Source organism: Camelus dromedarius, chromosome 32 (assembly GCF_036321535.1).
Source record: "Camelus dromedarius isolate mCamDro1 chromosome 32, mCamDro1.pat, whole genome shotgun sequence".
NCBI classification, from domain to species: domain Eukaryota; kingdom Metazoa; phylum Chordata; class Mammalia; order Artiodactyla; family Camelidae; genus Camelus; species Camelus dromedarius.
Window position 1 is genome coordinate 4,521,527 of NC_087467.1, and position 21,387 is coordinate 4,542,913.

Below are 21,387 nucleotides of genomic sequence, written 5' to 3' on the forward strand. Positions count from 1 at the left end.
TGACAGGGTGCTGAGAATAAAATATGTCTCTACAATCCTTCTTTGAACACATGCCTAACAAAGCAACACTTGCTTTTCCTAACTAGTTTACACAAATGCCTAGAAACCAAATAGAAAAAAACATGGGCCGATAATATTTTATCATTCATACAAGCTGAACAGAAACGGGCATTACATTGAGAAATGAACAAAACTCATTTTCTTTCGAATTAAATTTTAATGTAGCAGAACTTTACATGATCCTTTGAACATAAATAAATACGGGAAGACAACAAAATATTTTCCACTGCTAATTATACCATTTATACCAAACATGGTGTAAAAGTACACAAGAAACAATGTTGCTAAGTAGACAAAAAAAAATTAGAGTGAAAGGGATTGGAGAAGGGAGGGGAGGATGACAGATTTATATAATGAAGTTTGTGTTATGTAAGAATTATCCCCTACGATGCTTCAAGTCTTGGTTATTTACTTAAAGGCTTTTAGTCTGGAATAATGATGATATGAATAATCATCAGAAGCCAAGGCTGTAGCTTAGAAACCTAGTCAGAAAGGATGCAATATGGGAAAAAAAAAAAAAAAAGAAGGAGGAGCTGGATATTAAAAGGAGGACATTTAGGACTGCTCTGTACTGATAATATTCACACAAGTTCTACACAGACTATCGCAGAGGAGAACCGCGTTCTCTCCCCAGTCCACGTGCTCCATCCACCTGGGCTTGTTCAGACTGATGCTAATGAGGGTGGCTTGTGGATTTAGGTTGGAAGAACTTTTCAAATGACCAGCATGGGTGATTTCCTCAGATTCCGGATTTTCAAGCAGTGTTCACACAATATAAAAATCAGTTGACTGTTGGAGAAATAGGTTGTGAAACAGTTGATTGGCTTAAATGACCAGAAATCACTTTTAAAAATTACCCTCTTTATTAAGTTTGATCAGTGTTATTCAGTAAGGATTACTGACCTCTGTATGCACAGAGAGTGGTGCTATGTTTTGTGTCTCTGGGGCCGGCCCAGGGGGAGGAGCTTCGGAGAAGCTCTGTAAGAAGAATTACATCTCCCATAGGACCACGTGGAATCATCAGGAGATAAGATAAATAGATGTAAAATAATAAGACAGAATATCAGCCAGAATATTATAGGCATTTGATTTTGGTTTGATTTGATCTTGGTAGAGTGTGTAGGGTAGGAAGTGAACAAGTTTTAGGATGAACAGATTTAGAATTAAATATTAGGTCTCAATAATTATGCTTCTGCTGAGAACAACTAGATTGCCTTGACAACATTTTTTAGCACACTCAGAAGTGGTGGGGTGCTAATAAAAATTGCAGAATTACCAGGCAGAAGCTACGGGAAGGCTGACCTGGGCATATAGAGTACTTCTTCCATTAAGGGCATTTACCAGGTCCAGAAAGAATTACTAAAAAGTTTAGAGGTGGAGCTAAATTTTTGACAGCCTCTCAGGGCAGCAAATAGCAGGGAGAGTGCGTGTGTGTGAGTGTGTGTGTGTGTACGAGACAAAACTAACATAACAATCAATAAACACCTTGACAATCTGATCAAGGAAAAAAAGAGAAAAAACACCAATAATCAATATGAGAAATAAGACAGAGAACATCAATACAGATTCCAGAAACATTAAAATAATAGTATGAAGATACTACAAATATATTTATGCCAATGTACTTTTAAATTTAGATAAAGTGGAAAAAAATCATTGAAACACACAAGTCACAGAAGTATTGTAAGAAAATGCAAAACCCAGATGACTTCATGACTGAAGCCTACCAAACACTTAATGAAGAAATAATGTCTGAATTCTTAGTGGGATTCTATAACACAGTACCCTAAAAAAAAAAAAATGACAATTTTGATCAAAGGCACCATTAAGAGATTAAAAAGGTCAAGCCATTGCACAGAAGATGACACAGTAGAAGATGATCTTGATTTTAGAATAGATTTTAAAATCCAGAATATAACTACAAAGCAATAAGAGCAATACTAACCATCTAAAAGAAAGGTCAGCGAGGGATTTAAATTGGTATTTCAGAAAAGAGAATGTAGACGGTAGGGGAAAAAAGTGTTCTAATTCGCTAATGTCAGGGAAATGAGAGTCGAAATCAAAATGAGATACTGCTATGCTCTTACGTAAAACTTAAAATTGAAAATAATGACAATATAAAATGTTATCAAGGATCTGTGGCATAGAGAACTCTCCTACAGTGCTGGTGAGAGTGCAAATTAGTACCAACCCTCTGTCAAACTGTTTGGCATCATCCGGTAAAATTGGAAGCACACATTCCCTGCACCTTGGCAATTCCACTGGTATAAGCCCAAAAGAAATCAGTGCATATTTGCATCAAAACACATGGACAAAAAAAAAAAAAAAAAAGTGTTTGGAGCGCCATTTTCACAATAGTTGAAATCAAGAAAAAAAATCCAACCCTCCTTTAATGGTAGAATGGAATAATAGCTTGTGATAAAGTCACACAGTGAGCTAAGAGGCAGCACAGGAAATAGATAAACGGCAGCTACATCTAGCAACACAGGTGACCCTCACTAATACAATGTTAAGACAAAGATGCCAGACACAAAATAGTTCGCGTTGCAAGATATGCTCTGCGTAAAGCTCAAAACATAAGCATGTGGGTCTTAACTGTAGCGCATAGTGACCTATGCTTATGTCATAAAATGGTAAAGAAAAACGATAACCTTGGAAGAGGACAGTTGCAGTGACTGGGAGGGGTATGGGGGTTTTTGGGGTGTGAGGACTGTTCTAGTTCTTCACTTGATCTTTACAGTGGTATTTACATTGTGATGAATCTGTCATATTGTGAGAAAACTATTCATGCTTCTTAATGACTTTCTGTGTATAATTCACACATACACGCACACAACATTTAAAGAAAATATATATATATTTTTTAGAAGTGCTATATGGTGGGAGGCTCTTTGAGCCTTGGGTTCCTCCTGTATAATATGGTGGCAGTAAGTTGTACCACCCAAGGTTTCTAGGATACGTGAACGAGATAATTACATGGCACCTACTAGACACTCGAATACTTATAAAAGGAATTTTCCATAAAGGTGAAGGATTCCTCACCTTTGTGAAGATAAAAAGGGGAAGAGGTGAGGTAAGTTACATGCTGAAAGGTAGATGAGATCTAGAGTTTGTTCTTTTTAAAAATCTGGCTAATTCAGTCAAGCACGTGCTGGGATGAACCTCTATCATGACTGTGTGAATGAGGATTCCTGCGTTGGGAAGAAATGATGCGTCCAAAACATTATCAAAATATTTCACAAGGAAAATAATGCTCACATGGAACATGAACCGTTTTCTGCGGGTCAATTCTAATATGACAGCCTAAAAGGAGAAAGTTTTGGTCCAACATCTTTATTATTTATCAACTGGGTCAAGAAAAAAAAAAAAAAGGCAGACATTTGGAATGATTCAATTATTCTTGTCTTCATTCTTTATCTCACATCCCACATCCAATCTATCAGAAAATCCTTTGGCATTTACCTTTAATGCCATTACTGAGGATTCAATGATTCTTCCTCTCTCCACCCTTCCCCAATACCAATATTTCATTTTAATGCTTCCTGTAATTGCTCTCTGCATGTTTTCCCTTTGTCCCCTACAGTCCAGGCTTCATACAATAGGCAAAGTGACACTTCAAAAAACAAAACTTAGAACTGGCCCATTCTCCTCTTAAAACTGTCTAAAAAGACAATGCCAAGGCCCTTCCTGTGATCTGTAAGGACCTGGGGGCACCATTATCCTCCCACCTTTCTCTACCACAGGCTGGGCCTTCCTGCTCTTCCTTAAATAGCCTCACCCACTCTTCCCTTAGGTCCTCCTTACTTGCTGCTTTCCCTCCCTGGATTTTCCTTCCCCCGATGGCTGGATCACGCATTTCTCACTTTCTCTGGTCTCTACTCAAATGCCCCCTTATCCAAGATGGCGGCCTTGAGCGCCCTATCTAAATACCCAAGTCACCTTTGTCTCACCCTATCTCCCTTGACCTGACACATTCCAGCCACCAGACACACTCTGCATTTATTTGCTCAACTATTTTCTGCCTCTAAGACAATGAGATTTCTTTCCTCTCTCTTTTATCTTCTGCATTATTGTACCAATGCCTAAAATAGTGCCTTGAACGTGGCGTGTGTCCCCTATCGTGTTGAATGGCTAAATGTGGAGTGGATTTCAAGTTCTGCACGAGAGCCCTATTAACAGTTCATTTGAAAATCCGTCTTACCCTCAATTCATACTCTCCTACATGATTACATCAGACGAATAATTCCAGATTTACTGAACTCAGCTCGAGTCGCCCCATGTCTAATCTTGACACACACGCAGATGCACATTCACACGGCTACAGACAGACACACAGGAAAACCCTGTCTTTACCAAACCATGATGCAAATTTTTCATTCAAAAGCAATAAATACCTAGTTAAGGTCTCAAAATGTTAATAGCTGTTCAAGCAGAAATCACCGAATCAAGGAGTGACCACTTAATGAGTCACCGATACTGAACGGGTCAGTGAGGCCAGTCCCAGACGTGTCATGTTATTGCAAACTCACCTGCAAAGGAGCACATTAATATTAACGGGCAGATTGCACACTTTTATATTTATGTAAAACTGATTTGGGGAAACTACACAACAGGGAGATCTCGGAAAAGTTTCTGCAGCCTGTCCTCCTGCAAATGAAGCCGTTCTGGGGTCATTACTTACATGATATTAGAAAATCTGATTTTCAACTTTTCTCTCTCTGATAATTTTTTTTTTTTTTTTGAATAAAGCACAACTGATGTTGTGTGTCAGGACATTTAGTTGATAAGAAGCTCCCAGGCTTAGTTCAAAATCATTTCAGTAAATGGAAGGTACGTTTCTAGGAAACAGTTGATACAGTCACACCAACCAATGTGTGTTTTTAAAACTTTGCCTTACCTGGAATTAGAAGACATTGTGTTTCTTCACTGGAGTGGTTACTCTGGAGCCATCTTATCATGATTGTTCAATGAACATTATGAAAAACTGTGTTGACAACTTCACGACTTAGAACATGAAGAATCCTGGTCTGACTCTATATTCTGATTCTCAACCATGAAGCTGCCCTCACTTTTGCCAAAAAGGACCTGTTCCTTTCTTTTCGAAACAGATGTGTTTCCAAATCCACTGTTGCACCAGGATCAGAGGCGTTCCTCTTCAGGTAAGTCTGTTTATCTGTTTCTTCTTGACTTCTTACCTTCCAGCTTTCTTGTCTTCCTTTTCTCTCTCCTCCTTTCTCTCTTTTAATACACCTTTTCCCCTCTTCATTCATTGCCCTTACGCCTTTCTCTTCTTCCTTTACTCTCCCATGTTTTCCACTAAGGCAGTAAAGATTAAAGATGTAACGATATACTTGATATGTGTCTGTGTGTGTGTGTATATATCTATATATAATGTCTACTTGAAATAGTAATACACTAATAAAAAAATCATCCTGTAGGAAAAAAAAAAAGACAAGATATGAAACCAAAATTATCTAAGTAGTTGACATGACTCAGGCCAAATTTGACTTTGAGATATGTTAGAACTAAGGTAATTATGGAAAAAAAAATTTTTTTAAACCATTCATCACCTTAACTCCAGTGAAACACATTTAAATATATTGATCTATGTTTTTCAAGTATTTAACTATGTGTAGTAGACAGGGTCATAACTAAAGCTACACATAATGTTTTGTAACCGAGCCTTGAATTTTAAAGAAATTTCACTATGGTTCTATGGAGCCAAGTGATGGATTATGTCAGTGGCAACACATTTTTGAAGAACTGAGTCACGTTAATCACCTTTTCCTTTAGGGCTTGGACTCTCATCTGGGGAGCTTATACAAACTGCATGGGGAGAGCTAAGTAAACAGATTTCAGGGCTCCAACCTAGACCTTAATGAATCACAACCCTCAGGGAGGGTTATGTTTAAGCAATTTCAAATATCTTTCTGGGAGGTTTTGAAGATCCACTTTCCAACAGAGTGGTTATAAAAAGGCATATTTCTCTCCAGTTGCCTTAGAGTTTGAGCTTGTAAAAGACCCATTGCATTGATTTAACACATGTGATGTTCTATTTGTTTATCAAAGTTTGATCGTCAATATTTTTGCGGGCACCCCGTCGATACAACAACTTGGTGTGCATGACCCCATGTCGTGCATGAATGCTCAGTGGCATAAGAGATAATGAAGAGATAATGTGGCAATGATACTGTTACCCCAAAAAGGAACGGAAAAGACCACAGTTCTTGTCAAACCCAAAAGGTAAGTTTTCAGATGGGAGATGGAGCATTGCGCAGCAAATGATTTTAAAGGATTTATTTAGCAAAGGGAAAGGAGACCTCCAAGAATGGGAGGTGGGTTGATCCACAGGAAGAAAAAGCCGTAGTCTTTGTCTGCCCCTTCTCATATACCCTCCCTTAGAGGTGGTCTCTTGATTGATTGATGGCTCTTGCCCCTGGAGTGCTGAGTCATGCTCTTCCCCTTTGTGCATGCCCTCACCCATGATGCACAGAAATGCCCATGGAGGGGGGTCTAAACCACAATGCTAATTAAATTACAATGAGCTTTGGGTCATGTCCAGTTAGGTCCTTCTTGCTACTGTGCAATTGCGGCTGTCTGGTTCTAACCGGTTTCTTGCTGGCACTCATTTAGGGAAGTAAGTTCCCTCTATGCTGAAGGCAGGCATATCGCCATCTTCTGGACCATCCTCCCTCTCCTGTACCTGTCTGCCCGGTGCCCCTGCTTATCTAGCTACCTAACAAAGCCACGTTTGGAGGAGGAGTCATATGTAATCCCTGAGTCAATCTGTATCTTGAACTGGGTTTGCTCCAGAGGCATCCTGTCCTCCCTCAGACCCCTCATTTCATTATTGAGAAAATATATGCCATGCCCTGAGTCAAGAGGCACTAGTAGCAGGGACAGGACAGAACCCCAGGAAATCAGATTCGCAACATGGCGTCCTTGTCACCGCTCCACACCATCCCCGTGAGCACAGGTGCACCCTTCTTGTCTCCATCTCCTCTCTCATGTTTTACCAGCAGCCCTGCTGTCTCTGGAGATGCAGCATTAGCTGCCTTCTGTGACCATCTTCCTTTGTTTCTTTTATCCTCCCGCTCTCTGAACACCCTGAGAGAAAATGTGTATTTGTTCTCCTTGCTTTCTCAACTTCCTCCAACTCTGCCAGCATGATTCCTGGTGCTGCCTGTGAGGGCCTTTCTTCTTCCCCGCATTTAAAATATCTTTGTAGAACTCCAAGAGCCATGCAAAATTTCTCTATTGAAATTCAAAACCCAACCAGGCTGACCTCATCTCAAAATAAGACCAAATCTCAAGCCATTGAGTTTTTATTCAAACCACCCTTTTACATATTTTTGTTTATTTATATGAAAATTTTTTTTTCCTGTGGACATTTCATAGCTGCGTGAGGAATTTCAGAGTGCTCGTGAGAAAGGAGCTTGAAAATGCCCTATATTTGCTTACCCCTCCAGAGCTTCAAAATCCTTCCTCAAAAGTCATTCCTCCTTAACAAGTATGGTGAGGGTTCTGGGTCAATCCTATGACCCTCCTCCCCCACATTTGGCGACTGAGTTTTTCAAGAGGAATAAAATGAGTTTCCCACAGACTCTAGGCTTTTAAATAAGCACATACACTTATGCATATGCAAATTCACGCACATACTCACAATGAGTGCTATTTACAGTAAAACCTTGACGCCTGGTATAACATTGTAAGTCTTGGGCACATCTCTTCCTGGGTTAGCTTCCCATGGCTCTCAGTCCACAAGAGGAATTCACCAAGTAGTACTTTGGCATTAAGTCCTAGTAGGAGAAAAATTAATGGCAGAATAACCTGGTAAATGTACTAGATTTTAAGCTGCCTGTTCTAAAAGAATCCCAGTGTTGTTTGTACCCACCTCTTCTTCAAATGATGAAAGGAAATAAAACCCCTCTCTCTTTTTAGGAACACATTCTGACTTGCCAGCCAATCACGGTATTTGGTGTAGTAAGTGATATTTTCATGTCATTGGTCAGGTTAAAAATCTGCTTCTGACCCACCTCTGGCCAATGAGACATGAGAGGTGATCCAGTGGGGTTTTTTTGGCAAAACTGTCCTTGCCCCTAGAAGAGTTACATGGAAGTGATGATCTCTCTCCTTCTGGTTCTTGGTTTTAGACGTAAAGCTTAGAATAGATTAGGTCATTTTGCTATTCGCCTGAAGGCACGGGGAGTCTTCCCGTAGTCTGTCTGTGACTTGCAGTCCAAGCACCTTAGTATACTAGTGTCAATTCTTCCATCTTTTCTTGGAGAATTCCTGTCCATGATCTGTGGTTGATAAAACCACATACAGTCAGTGGTCAATATCTGTCTGTCTGTCTGTCTATCTATCTACCTATCTATCTATCTATCTCACCATACTTGGGGCCCATGAACAGAATTTTAAAAGTATGCTCTTCCAGTCAAATTCTCCAGCAGGAATTTAGAATTGGGAAAGTCAGCATGCGCAGCTAAGTCTTCTGCAAATTTGGGGCTAGGAGATCTAGGATAGATCACCTCTCTTCATGCTGGAGTATATGAAATCTCAGGCTATGAAGAATCAGTGATGGCAAGCCAGAAGAGGAAGAAAGAGAAATGGCACAGCTCATGCCCAGGGAGAGAAATGTAAGAGATAGATCGCCTGGCACACAGTAGGTACTCAATAAATGTGTTGATTTTTAATGGTAAATATCAATTGTTGATACCTTTTCCATAGCCTATTTTATGTATATGGTAAAAGTGAACCCTGGCATTCTGAGACAGCTGCCTTACCAAGTATTTCGAAAGGTGGTCCCTGGATGACCCAGCTTCCTCCTGATCCTGCTTCTGCATCCACGGTCCGATCAAGCTGGGTGTGGGAGCCTCAGGGCTATGTTTCTACCCACTCAGGCTCTCCTCCAGGGGACACACAGACAATTTTTGTAGTCGAGTCATTAGCCATTATGTTTTTTTAAGGATATTGCAAGAACATCATTAAAAATTTATTCTCACAATTCCAAAAAAAAAAAAAAAAGACATTAAAAGATGAAGTGTATACGCCAGCCATGGGTATTAAAAATATCCACATGGAGACTAAAGATAGATTATAAGTTAGCATCAAATGAAGGCAGAAAAGTGATATTTTGTTGTAAGATCAGACTTTACAGGAGGTACTATCACACTCATTATAAAATGGGTTAAAACATTGAAATAGGAAGTAAAAATTGCATCTGATATTCCAAATTGACGTGTATTTTGGGTTTAAAGTACATCTCTGGCTGGATAAAACCGCTGCCTCCATGCCTACATATGCAGCAGTAATTATGTCTTTATGATGCTCTTAAAGGGTATCAGAAGCAAGGACGAGCAGGAAGAAAAGCCATAGAAACTGCGTGACAATGTCCTTTTAAATTATGTAAACCTCGTTTATGTAATAGTGTCACTGAACAAATAATCCGTTGGTTGAAGAAGATTAGTAGCTGTAATTATTTATTCATTTTAATGTTTGTTATTAAGCCTTCCTTTTGCTATTTGTGGCCATTATATGATGAAAGATCAATACAGAGAAAATGAGAAAGTGCGGAGATGATGGTTAATCATCAGAAAAGAGAAAGGCAGGCAGATGCCTGGCTTCCTGCTGATAATCCCACTCTTCATCTCGCAAATGTTCCTCTAGTTAGCATTTTCCTTGGCTTGAAACAATACAGAAAGATAAGCAGCTGTCTTGTTCCCTTCCCTGCAGGTCGAGCGTCTTTCTTGCCGCCAGCGTGGCGTTTACGAGGCCGTCTGTCTGTCCTGTTTCCTGCCATGCCCCAAAGCACAGAGCGCCACCTGACATGGGATAGGCGCTCGACGTATTTGCTGAATGAATAATAAATGAACAAGAAGCACGACCTCCCATCTAAAAGGCTTGATATTCACACTGGCATTTTAAATGCCCTGAGAAGGACTGCAGTAAAGGAGCCTGCTTAATTTGCCTAAACTTGATATTACCAAGTGATTTTTTTTTCTGCTGTTTATTGGTTGCACTTCAGGGAAGGATGCTGGGAAATACTTTTGAGACTTTTTGAAATTATATGATATTATTAGATTGGTTTTCTAAGAAGCCAAGATATAATTAGTTGGAATATATATATATACACACACACACACACACACACATACACACACACACACACACACACACACACACACACACGTATGTTTGTTTGTTTGTTTTCCAATAAGAGATATTAGTCTAAACTGGTATGTTTAGGGTGTCGCCAGCCATCTGGCTGGGGGGTTCTACAAAATTAGAGTTCCTCCAAGTTCTTTAGACGTTACCTTCGCTATTCATATGGTTTCTTCTCTCCATGGACAGTGGAACAGTGCTATGGAGCAGCCTTGCTCCTAGGAAAGCCTACACCCGGGGGACTCATTTTCAAGGTTTGAAATTGTTTCTGGGCACACACATACACACACCCCCATCAAAGAAGAAACTCACTTATATTCTTACATCACTTGATACAAAAATAGGCCTCTCTTTTCAGAATCAGGCACCTGAGCCATTCTTACTATCTATATTATATCTGGACATCTGGTTTACGGAGGTGATTTTTTTTTTTTTTTAATTTTCTTTTACACGTTTTTGTTCCATGCTTCACAATTAACAGTCATTGTTTTAAATCATTTAAAAAACAAAAGATTGTTTTATATATTTATCCATACAATAAATTAAAGCTGTAGATTTAAAGTTGACTACATACATTATATGGTACAAGAGGGCAGAAAGATCCCCTCCCAGGAGGATGCTACATAAATCTTTCCCAGTGCTTCCCATTTGTCCCTCCTGAACAGCCCTGCTCAAAATCCCTAACGCTGATATAAAGAGAAACCAGAACACTTTCAAACCAGTAACTCCTTTGGCAAACAGACTGGTTGGAACTTCTCAAGTTCTGGGTGTTCGTGGGGGTAGTGTTTTGAAGAAATTTAAAAGCCATATAGCAATTTTAAAATGCTATTCTTTAAAAAATGGTTAAAATTATTTTAAAATGCCTTAACAGGTCTTTCGGCAGCATTGACAGTCTAGATGAGGTTCTGTGATCAAAAATGTGTCGTGATCTCAAATTGCCCTGACCTGTGATGTTGATTTTACTCTGTGGTATCAGCCGCCCTAAGCATTAAGGAGGAGAGATGAGCCGTCCATCCTGAGCAAGGTCCCAAGACATCCACCTTAGGAAAAAGCAAAATACTGCTTCCATTTTAATGATCTGCTCTTAAACAGCAGAACTCAAAAAGGTCTTTTCAATTAAACAACAAAACGAGTAAACCTATTATATTTACTATGACTGTGATCTTGATGAGATCACTTAAAAGGCCTCGGTCTGCTCATCTGTGACATGGGAATAATAGCGCCCATCCCACAGAATTTTTGTGAGCATCAGATAATATCACCTATGCAAAGGTCTTAATGTAGCATCTGTCACATTATTACCACTTAAAAATATTTATGTACAGATCACTGGTCATTTTATTTCTCAGTGAGAGTAATATAATGAATATTATAAAACTAGTTAAATACTAAGAGATGAGAGAGTCTAAATAATTGGTCTGAACTATGTTCAAAATATTCATTTCATTGTAGTAGGAATAAAAAATTAAATATCTGATTTACTAATTTCTAATTTTTTTTTTGCTGGACTCACTTTAGTCTTTCAATTTTTCATTTCATATTTCTCTCTACAGTGACATCACTTTAACCATTCCTTGCTTTCCCTAACAAGCCCAGCTCCCTAATATATCCCAGTTATTTTTAAGAACATACATGCGTGATTGTTTCTTATGCTCTGCAATATGTGTATTTTGATTTGAAAAATGGGAATAAACTTTTTATTTCATATTTTTGGGGATCCTACTAGAACTCCTCATAGATCCCAGCTGTAGATGAACCAGTGTGATGTGACCTCACCAGGCTTCCTCTTCTCCAGGCCCTGTCAGTCTACTTGACAGCTTTTCATTGTTGGAATCCCCTTGGCCCATGGTCAGTTGTTTTGGGTCACATACTGACAAGATGGCGCCAACATGATACCGTCCATACATCTACTCTAGCTAAGGAAAACTCATACACTCTGCCAAGCCAAATAGGAGGACTAGAGGCTGTTTGCTGAGGCCCCTTCTTTCCATTCTGTCCTCTCCAGTTTAATTTGTTTCCTGTTTAAATAGTCAAAGAAGACCTAGCTCACACATATATCCAACAATGTAAAAAGGAAAATAAATTTCTTCTTATTAGTGCTGTTGTAAATTTCCTTTGACCCCTTGGAATTTCCTTTGACCCCTTGGAATTCCCTTTGACCCCCTTGAGCACCATACTTAGTTCCAGCTGGGTAGAGGCAAGCCCTTCCCTTTCCCTTGACCTCAGACAGAGACAGAAGGAACAGTGCACTCTCTCCCTTACTCACACGGTAGACGATCCATAGGCCCCACCCCTCTCATAGTCTGTAGATGGAGAGGGGAGGAAGTGTGATGGGGTAGGTTGACCTTGATCTGTTTCTAAAAAAGATCTAAGGATGTTTCCAGCTTCCTAACTGTTACATGACAATTCTGTAGTCCTCTTGAAGCCACTAGCCAATTCTAGGGCATTTTTTAAAAAATTCCCACTCAAGTCTTGACAGTCACTAAATAAACAAGTAGACATAACATCCTATATGACAACAGAGAGACATGTTTAATTATACCTATACTTCTGTGTGTATATATGCATAGAATACATATTTTTTTTTTCTTTTTATAGACAGTTCTCTTTTGAGCCCTTAAAACTATTAATCTCTCCTTATAATTTTCAAATGTGAAGAGTGAATGAAATCAAAAGCGTAGGTTAGTATTTAGCATTTATATAACCCTTGTATTTGCAAAGTGCTTTAGAATAATTCAATCCTTAATCCCCACAACAGCCCCGGGAGGGAGGCCGAGTTATCATTCCCTTCATAAAAGTGGAAACAGAGACCTAGAACACTCTCACAACACGTCACGCAGCTGATTGGTGACTGCCGCCTATTAAAGCACAGGGGTCTTGGCTTGGAGGGATGTTGTCCATCCTTTGGGTCCTGAAGAATGAGATTTCTTAATAAGCCTGTGAATCATGGAGAAGAGCCGCAGACTGACTGTGATTTTACTAGGCTGTTTCCACTGCATCTCATTGATGGCTTAAATCATCTTAGTGCCGCTGAACCCTTTTCTGCAATAAAGTAAAAAGTGCATTAAGTGCTAAATTCTGCCCATAACTGGTATTTCTCATTGACTGCAAGTTTATGGAAGTTGTCAACGTCGGAGACCAACTTATATGAAGGCAATCCAGCCACTGTAGGTAGATGAATTGATGTGGTCAGAAATGATGAGGATAAAATTAACGAATTTACCAATTTTTTGGAGCTCAGCTACATTTGCTGGTTTTTATACTCCAGCACCATCTCCCTCCAAAACTCCAGAGTTGAAGCATTTATCATTTTCAACTTCAGACACGCCGTTACCTGGATACCTCGGTTTTAGTTACAAGCTTGAGATCACCATAGCAACCAATTAGTATTTATGTTGCTAAGGCAGGAGGCAGAGAAAGGGGAAAGCAGGATGTGTTTACACATTTTTATGTGATCTCCACGGAGAAAGGGCAAAGTGCTGATTCCAGTGTCCAAACTTCCATCGACTTCTCCCATCCTAATTTATATTCACATTTGCCTTTTCCACGAGAAAAGCTCTTGATAGCAAAGCACTTGTGGTACATGTAATGAATTCTACACTTGCTAATAGTGCCAGAAATAGCGAGAAGGGACAAAGTAATCATATCTTCTGGCATTCAGTGGCCTCCTGTGGGATCTGGGTTGCAAAAATCTTAGCCTTCAGTTCACACTTTTTCAAGCTCCTCAACACACCAAATAGCACACCTTCCTCCGGCTCTTAAACAAACCACAAACAGCTCCATGAATTATTGTGATTCCTACTTAATTGCATTTTAACCTCCTTGCTTTAATCGTGAGCAGCATGAGAAACACAGGAAAAGTATGGGTCACTTAGGTCCAAATTTCCGTTCTAATACTAGCCAGCAACGAAGCCTCTGGCAAACTGCTACCCTCCTTGGCTCTGCGTCGAAAACAAGTTAGTGTCTTGGGGTCAAGAGAGAGTAAGTCTTAGATCTCTATTGCCAATTCTCTTAAAAGCACGTAGAGAAATTTCAAATAAAGTATCTTTTTTTTAAATATATGTTTGCATGCATGTGTGGTGTTCTACACTGAATACTTCGTTCCCTTTCAGAACCCTAATTCTCGGAATACTTTCCAAACTAAAGGGAGTGGGAAATTGTATCTACTCCCTTCCTAGTATGGCTGTTTGTCGCAAAGACTAGAAGTTGCCACTAAGCACCTTTGATCCCGTGGACGTGGGACTATCTGTAACGTCACTCCATCACCAGTGAGTTTCGTCCCTTTTGTGCACCCTGCTGACAAGAGCAGACATCCCCAGAAGCTGCACAACTCCTCCCCAGGTTTGTCCTGAAACAGTTCAGTACCTTCTGGAATTAATGAAGTAGGCTAAGAAACTATTACTCTGAGGAGCTAAGTGTCTGTGTAGTTTGGATAAATTAGGTAAAGAATTAGAATTCCTCTTCAATCCAATTTGTTGTAGATGGTTTTAATGGCAAATAAATGGGAGAAGCTCGGTTTGTGGACCATAGAGGAGGAGATGGAGCAATCTTTTTGGTCTGATCTGTTTGATTTCAGTCTCTTTTGACAAACCAAGTAAGAGAATTAATCGAACCAAGTTGACAAATTATTTAAACGATGCTCCGTTCACATCTTAGCTGTTGCAAGTAGAGGTTCGCAACAAACCACTGCCTGCGTTTTCCACCCCTGCGCTGTCTCCTTGTCAGTCACGAGCAACATGGCTCTGTCCCTAAAGTCCCCTCTTCAATTTGACTATAAACTCTGAAGTTAGCTCCACATCCCATGTCACCTGCATCCACTTCTCTCTGCCTTCCTCTGTGACACTGTTTTTAATAGGATTATTATAGATATTGACAAGGGTGGGGGATATTTGTTAAATGGTTGCTACTGCCAAGATAATGCCAGTAATAAAAATCATCAAATAAAGCTAAGCTTATCTGGGCTTAACTGATAGAGATGAGCAGTCTGCGCTGTTACTCTGCTGGGTAATTTCTTTCTCTGTTTTTCTTCTTCACGTAGACAAAGCCTCAAGACTTTTCTGTTCAATATATGAACACATTGATGTGCTTTTTTTCCCCCAGAATAATCAATGTCAAAGGTGAAATAGTGGACAAAACATAAGATACTTACTTCTACTGACAGCTTTATGGGAGTTTGTAAAAGGCTTCACAATTTTTATTCTTAATATTATTTTAGAGTATTTTAGATACAAAGGAAAGATTTTCAAATGTTAGATTTTTTCTGAGGATTCTTTTTTCTTGTTGTAATAAGTAATCATCTATATTAAATAGTTCATTTCTCTTCTAAAGGCCAACTTGTTCAGTTTTACAATTCATTCCCTCTAAATCTCCAGTGGGAAAAATATAATGGAGTTGTGTGATTACACTCTTAGAAGAACGGAAGGCATTATCTGCCTATGGAAATCCTCCAAGACCTATTATAAAATTAAATCCAGGGAGATTAATTACAAAGAATCAAAAGTAACAAATATATATATACATATATATATGTGTGTGTGTGTGTGTATACATATACACATATACATATTTATCTATACATATATATTATTTTTTTTAACAAGTCCGAACTCTTTCTGCTCTCACAAGTGACACTGCAGACCAATAAAATGGGAGACACTGTGTTGGGGCAAGGAATAAGAACTTTATTTGGAAAGCCAGCATACTGAGAAGATGGGGGACTAGTGTCCTAGAAAACCATCTCATCCATGTCAGAAATCAGGCTCCTTTTACACTAAAAAGGGGAGAGGCTTTGGTTGGATGTTGCAAACTTCCTGGTGTCCGGAATCCTTTGTTCTTGCAGCTATCCACCTAGGTCTGGTCATGATGTCCCTGTAAACCTCCAACAAAACAAATGTTATTTTATGTTCTGCAACTTTGTGTCTCTATATGAATGGAAAAGTGTTACACTTTTAGAGGTCAGAGCCTTGAGAATGGGCTCTCCTGTATATTTCAGGCTCTAGGCAACATTCTTTGACAAAAGATGCAGAACCAGCATGACTCAGCACAGGGTTAGAACTAAAGGAACAGATCTAATACGTAGTCAGATTTGTTGACTTCCCTATTATATTTTTAGTACCTGCAATGGGCAGTGGCATGTACTAGACATTGTAAAATATACAAATATGAAACTAACACAGTCCTTCCCTTGAGAACTAATAAGTCATCTGGGAGGCAGTACCTAAATAGGTGGACAGTTAAACAGTATCAAGAGATTAAACTACTCATAGAAGAAATGTTACGAAGTGCAATCTGACTCTAAGGCGTAAAGAATAAGACACTATGGGAATTAAATAGATACAAGTTCAGAGGTGAGAAAAATCATTTCAGATGGAGAGTGTTCAATTCATTCACCCTTTACAAGTGTCTCTTAAAATTGCACCATGTACTTTCTTGGGGAGAACTTTGTGGAAGAGAGAGGATTAGTGCCCGGCTTTCCTGGAACATGTACTGTGCATACCACTAGCTTGGAGTTTATCACAGAATGTCCTGCGCTCCTGCTCATATTTTTATAAGTGTAAAGAATGCAGCAATAGTGATAATAATAGTGGCAGTTTACACAAGCCACATGTTATGCAAAATCTTATATATACATCATCTCATTTTATCCTGGTATCAGCATTTTGTGGTTAATATTCCTAATTTTGACTTCATAAGAAAAAGTAATGGTGTCAACATAGCTTGCTGCTAATAGATCCACAAGCTCAAATTATGTGTGTATTATGTCAAAGTCTGAGCTCTGGAGCTTCCAGAGCTAGATTGTGAATTCTGTGATGGTAAGGGCGATGCCGCTCATGTCGTGGTGAGCATCAGACTGACTAAGTTTGAAACTGAAAATTGAGTCTTATAATGTTGAGTAGTTCTGTCATTAGTCCACCCAGAAGTAATTGGGTCTTTAAGACATCATACTTCAAACATATCTGAGTTAGGTTTGTGGCTTCTCAAATTAGAGATGTCCTTTTAGCAGAGTGAATTCGAGAGTTTTCTGGCTTTAAAAACAGACAACCTGGGTCCTGACCCTGGTTCTAACCCCGCCTCCTTGTGAGACTTTGGGGAAAGGACTTACATGTTCCACGGCTTAGGTTCTCATCTGTATAATGAAGACAATAATGATACATACCAATTGTTTCTGTTGTTGTGAGTACTAAATGAGAAAAATCTATGTCAGGCACCTAGAGCTGGGATCAAAATATTAACCATCACTATTATTCCATGGACTTTGGAGACATTCACATAATTTCTGCAATGGATGAATTTAATAGTTGTCATCATCTGTTCCTCCCTAACTCTTCTGTGGGGAAGAAATGTCCTGAAGAGGCAAGACACGGTTTGCTGGGGGACTCAGGAGTGAAACTACCAGACACAGAAAACAAAACAAAATTTACAAATCAGTACCGAGCAACATCTCAGAATCTAGGCTGGGGTCTTCTCTCAGTGAATCTGTCATAAATGTTGGAGATGAAAAGGGACCCTCCCTTTTGTTGAACTTCCCCAAAGTATTTGAGATTGGAATTCCTTTTAAAGTTTTTTTGTATGCATTTTAGAAAGGATATGTACATGTGTATGTATTTGTGTGTGTTTAGCATTTATTTTCCTTACTAAAATCTTAAAAAAATGGCTTAAGGTCTTTCCTCCCTTTTTTTGTTTTATTTGTTTTGAATTGTTTTTGAATTATTCCATGTTACTCAAGATGTAATTTGAAGAAGTCTGAGTTGGCTTCTCTTTCCCATTCAATCTGCAGACAGAGACACTTTTGACATGGAAATCTCAAAATGAAAAATCAAGATCTATTCAGCTTTCCACATCTTACCAAGACTATATTTTTTTTACCCACCCCAAAAGTTTAGCTCCTTAAAAGGACTTAAAAAAAAAGTCATCAAACTACTTTGACATTAAATCACCAAGGAAAAGAGCAGATTGAGAAAATTCATCATTTTTTCCAAGCCATAGAAATACAGATTCATTTCTGTCTCTAAATCAACCAATCAATCATATATCAAAATGCTCTATTGACTGCCTATTGGTTGCTTAGCCTTGAGCCTTGCTTTGTGAGGTGAAGAGTAGGAAAGGAGGAAAGAAGCTAACAGTTATTGATCACCTGTGCCAGAAAAGTTACTTATGGATAACTGTGTTCCATGGGCCATTCTAGAAGAGGATTAAGATAAGACCATGCTAACAAGGATCCATTTTCTCTATCTTTGCCTCAACACACAACCAGAATTTCAAATCTTCTCCCTTAAATCCACTCCAGTTACTTTTTGAGCATTCCTGATGGGTGACTAACATGTGCTGACATGCCTTGTCTTCTCGGTGGGCACCTTGACTTCCCATCATCCTACGATGTCCCCTCAGGCTCTGGCTGAGAGGGTCACAGCTTCTGTCTTCTCAGTTTCCTCCTCTACGTCTGACCATCTCTTCACAACAAAGCTTTGGATTATTTTGTCTCCAGGTTTACCACCTCTCTCATCAGTACTTTCCCTCCTGATCTGGTTGTTCCATCGTCCCACATCTTACCTTCTCAATAACCTTATCTAAGAGGTTGATTCCAATCTTCAACATCTTTGACTGCTAGCTTTCCTTCACGCCAGACATCCAACTGATCGGTCAGTCTTTTACCAACAGTGACTTTAAATCCATCTGTATCATCATTATTTCTCCAAACCATCATCACCACGATTCTGTCCCAAGTCACCATTTTCTAAACTTCCAACCACCACAGTGGCCTTCTAAATGAGCATCTCTCAATTTGATGACTCAAACAGTCTCCAGTGGATGGCTTTCCAATTTATTTTATCCACATAACATGGATATTAATTTTGTAAAACACAAATATGATGATGTCATGCTTTCTCTTAAAGCCTTTTAGAGATGCCCTGTTTTTCTGAGGATATAATTCAAATGTTTTGCCCCTTCCTTTCCTTCCAGCCCCATCTTTCATCATGGCCTCATCATTTAGGTCACTGGAAGCCATGTTATACTTCCTTATGTTGCCTACAGATGCTGTGTTCTCTCTTCATTTTGAACCAATGTACATTTTCTTCCTCCTTCCCCCATAGTCTTCCCTACAGACTGTCTCCTACCATCCTCAGGTTTCAACTTAAACTAACTTATTTCAGGAAAGTGTCCCACCCGCACTGTTCACTCTCCAACTCGCGTAACACTTGTCTCCTATATGCTCCTACAGCACCCTGTACATGCATTACCATTACCTACATGCCACTATTATCATCTTGTTTATTTGGCTCTCTCCCCACCGCCCCAATACTGTAAAATAACAAGGTAGGGATCATTGATAAGATTTTGCAAGTGCCTGGCCTATGAAGGCTGCTTAGTTGATATCAGAAGAATGAATGAGCAATGGGAAGTGATGGTGTCTGCTGCTAAGTCTGCCAGTGCCTCTACCAATGGCAACGATGCTCCCATGGAGGACGAGAATGCCACTGACGTCAGCACCAGGGACAGGGATGTCCACGGCTGAATGTGCAACATCTGCAGAGCAGCTGGTGCCACGGCAGGTGGACAACAAGCTGGAAATCTGCTCATGTTGTCTGGCACTTGTGAGCCCTTACTCAGAAGCTTTGGTTAAACAGAACTTTTAAGTCTTATCCCCCTGTTTGCCTGTCTCCTTATAATTCAGACATGAGCCAGTGGGACCTGGAATAGAGCCTAGTGGCATGGCAGATGTGAAATAGTTAATAAGCAGGTTATTTCTCCTCTTGGTGGCCCTTGTACCTCTCTTGAAGGCCCCATATTGGTCTCTCTAAAGTGAGTTTTTCACTGGGATGATACCACATCTCAAATGGAAATAAATTCTCATTCTTTTCTAAGCAACTGTGTCCCTCTCTAATCCTCTGGAGAAGTCTGAAGGTGAGTGTAGACTAGGCTCAAACTAAGCTTGTGGTACATATATTACAAATCGTATGAGTCACATACTATAATTTGCATCTTCTAGACAGGGAATGTGAAGGCTTTGAACATATCTCCGCACCTTAAGATTATCCCTAGACTTCACACTGCCTTCTTTCTAAAGTAAAGAAGAAAAATGTTTCTGGATATAAGCTAATGTTTTGTAGTAGAAAGTACCCAATATAGAAGGTTTTAGGTGCTGCCATACCAGTTTCCTGTCTGCCCCTTAACTAGCTCTGTGGCATTCAGTAAAGGAAACACCTCAATGAGCCCATTTTCCTCATTTGTAGGACAATCTGGTTCTATTATATGATTGCTGAATTCCTTTTTTTTTTTTTTTTGGTAAAATTTTATAAGTTAGTGATCTTTTTCCTCAAAGATGTAATGGTTTACTGAGAGAGGTAAGGCTTAGCGAAAAAGAAACCAACAGCATAGCATATAATTAAGGGCTGATAAAAGCTTGTAAAGTTAAACCTACAAAGAAATCTAAGTGGAGTTATTAGAAAAATAAAAATTAGAGCAGATGAACCTTGAGTCAGCCTTGAAGGAAAGATAAAATAGAAAGGCACAAATCTGCACTAGTTTAGTAAGTGTCTAAAATAAACCTACATGTTTGCCATTGAGGTCTAACAGGGCCAGGGCCCAGCGAAAAAGTGATTAACATAAATAACAATGAAGGAAGCTTGTAATCTATTAAAAGAAAGGATTCAGTTTAAAAGATTTGACATAAATTCTCAGTCTTTAAATTGGCAAAACCTTCACTTATCAGGAAACTCAGCTATACAGAATGACTTACATCTGTGGACGTTGACTAGTGACAGCTTTACTGTAATAATAATAACCACAGGTCCGGCAAAGGAAAAGACAGATGGACCCAACTCTGAGGCCTTCCCATCACTCCTCCTGACTATTCTTGCTTATTTTGAGCATCGACAAAATGGTGTGGCTCTTATCATAGATCTTTGCATAGCATTGATTCAAGAGTGTGTTGAAACAAGCCTGCTCCTGTGTAATTCATTTATATCACTGGCTCATACCTGCCTTTTCTTCCCTTCCTTCGATCTTCCATATCTGCGAGATGAGCATTTATCTTACTTTGCTCTCCTGTTCCTCTTCTGTTGTCAGTCTAGCAGGTGTTCTTTTCAGATTGCTTTCATTCTTCATTATTCATTTCGGGTCCCTTTCTACTTTGGTGTCCATTTTTATCCTTCCCTTCCCTTC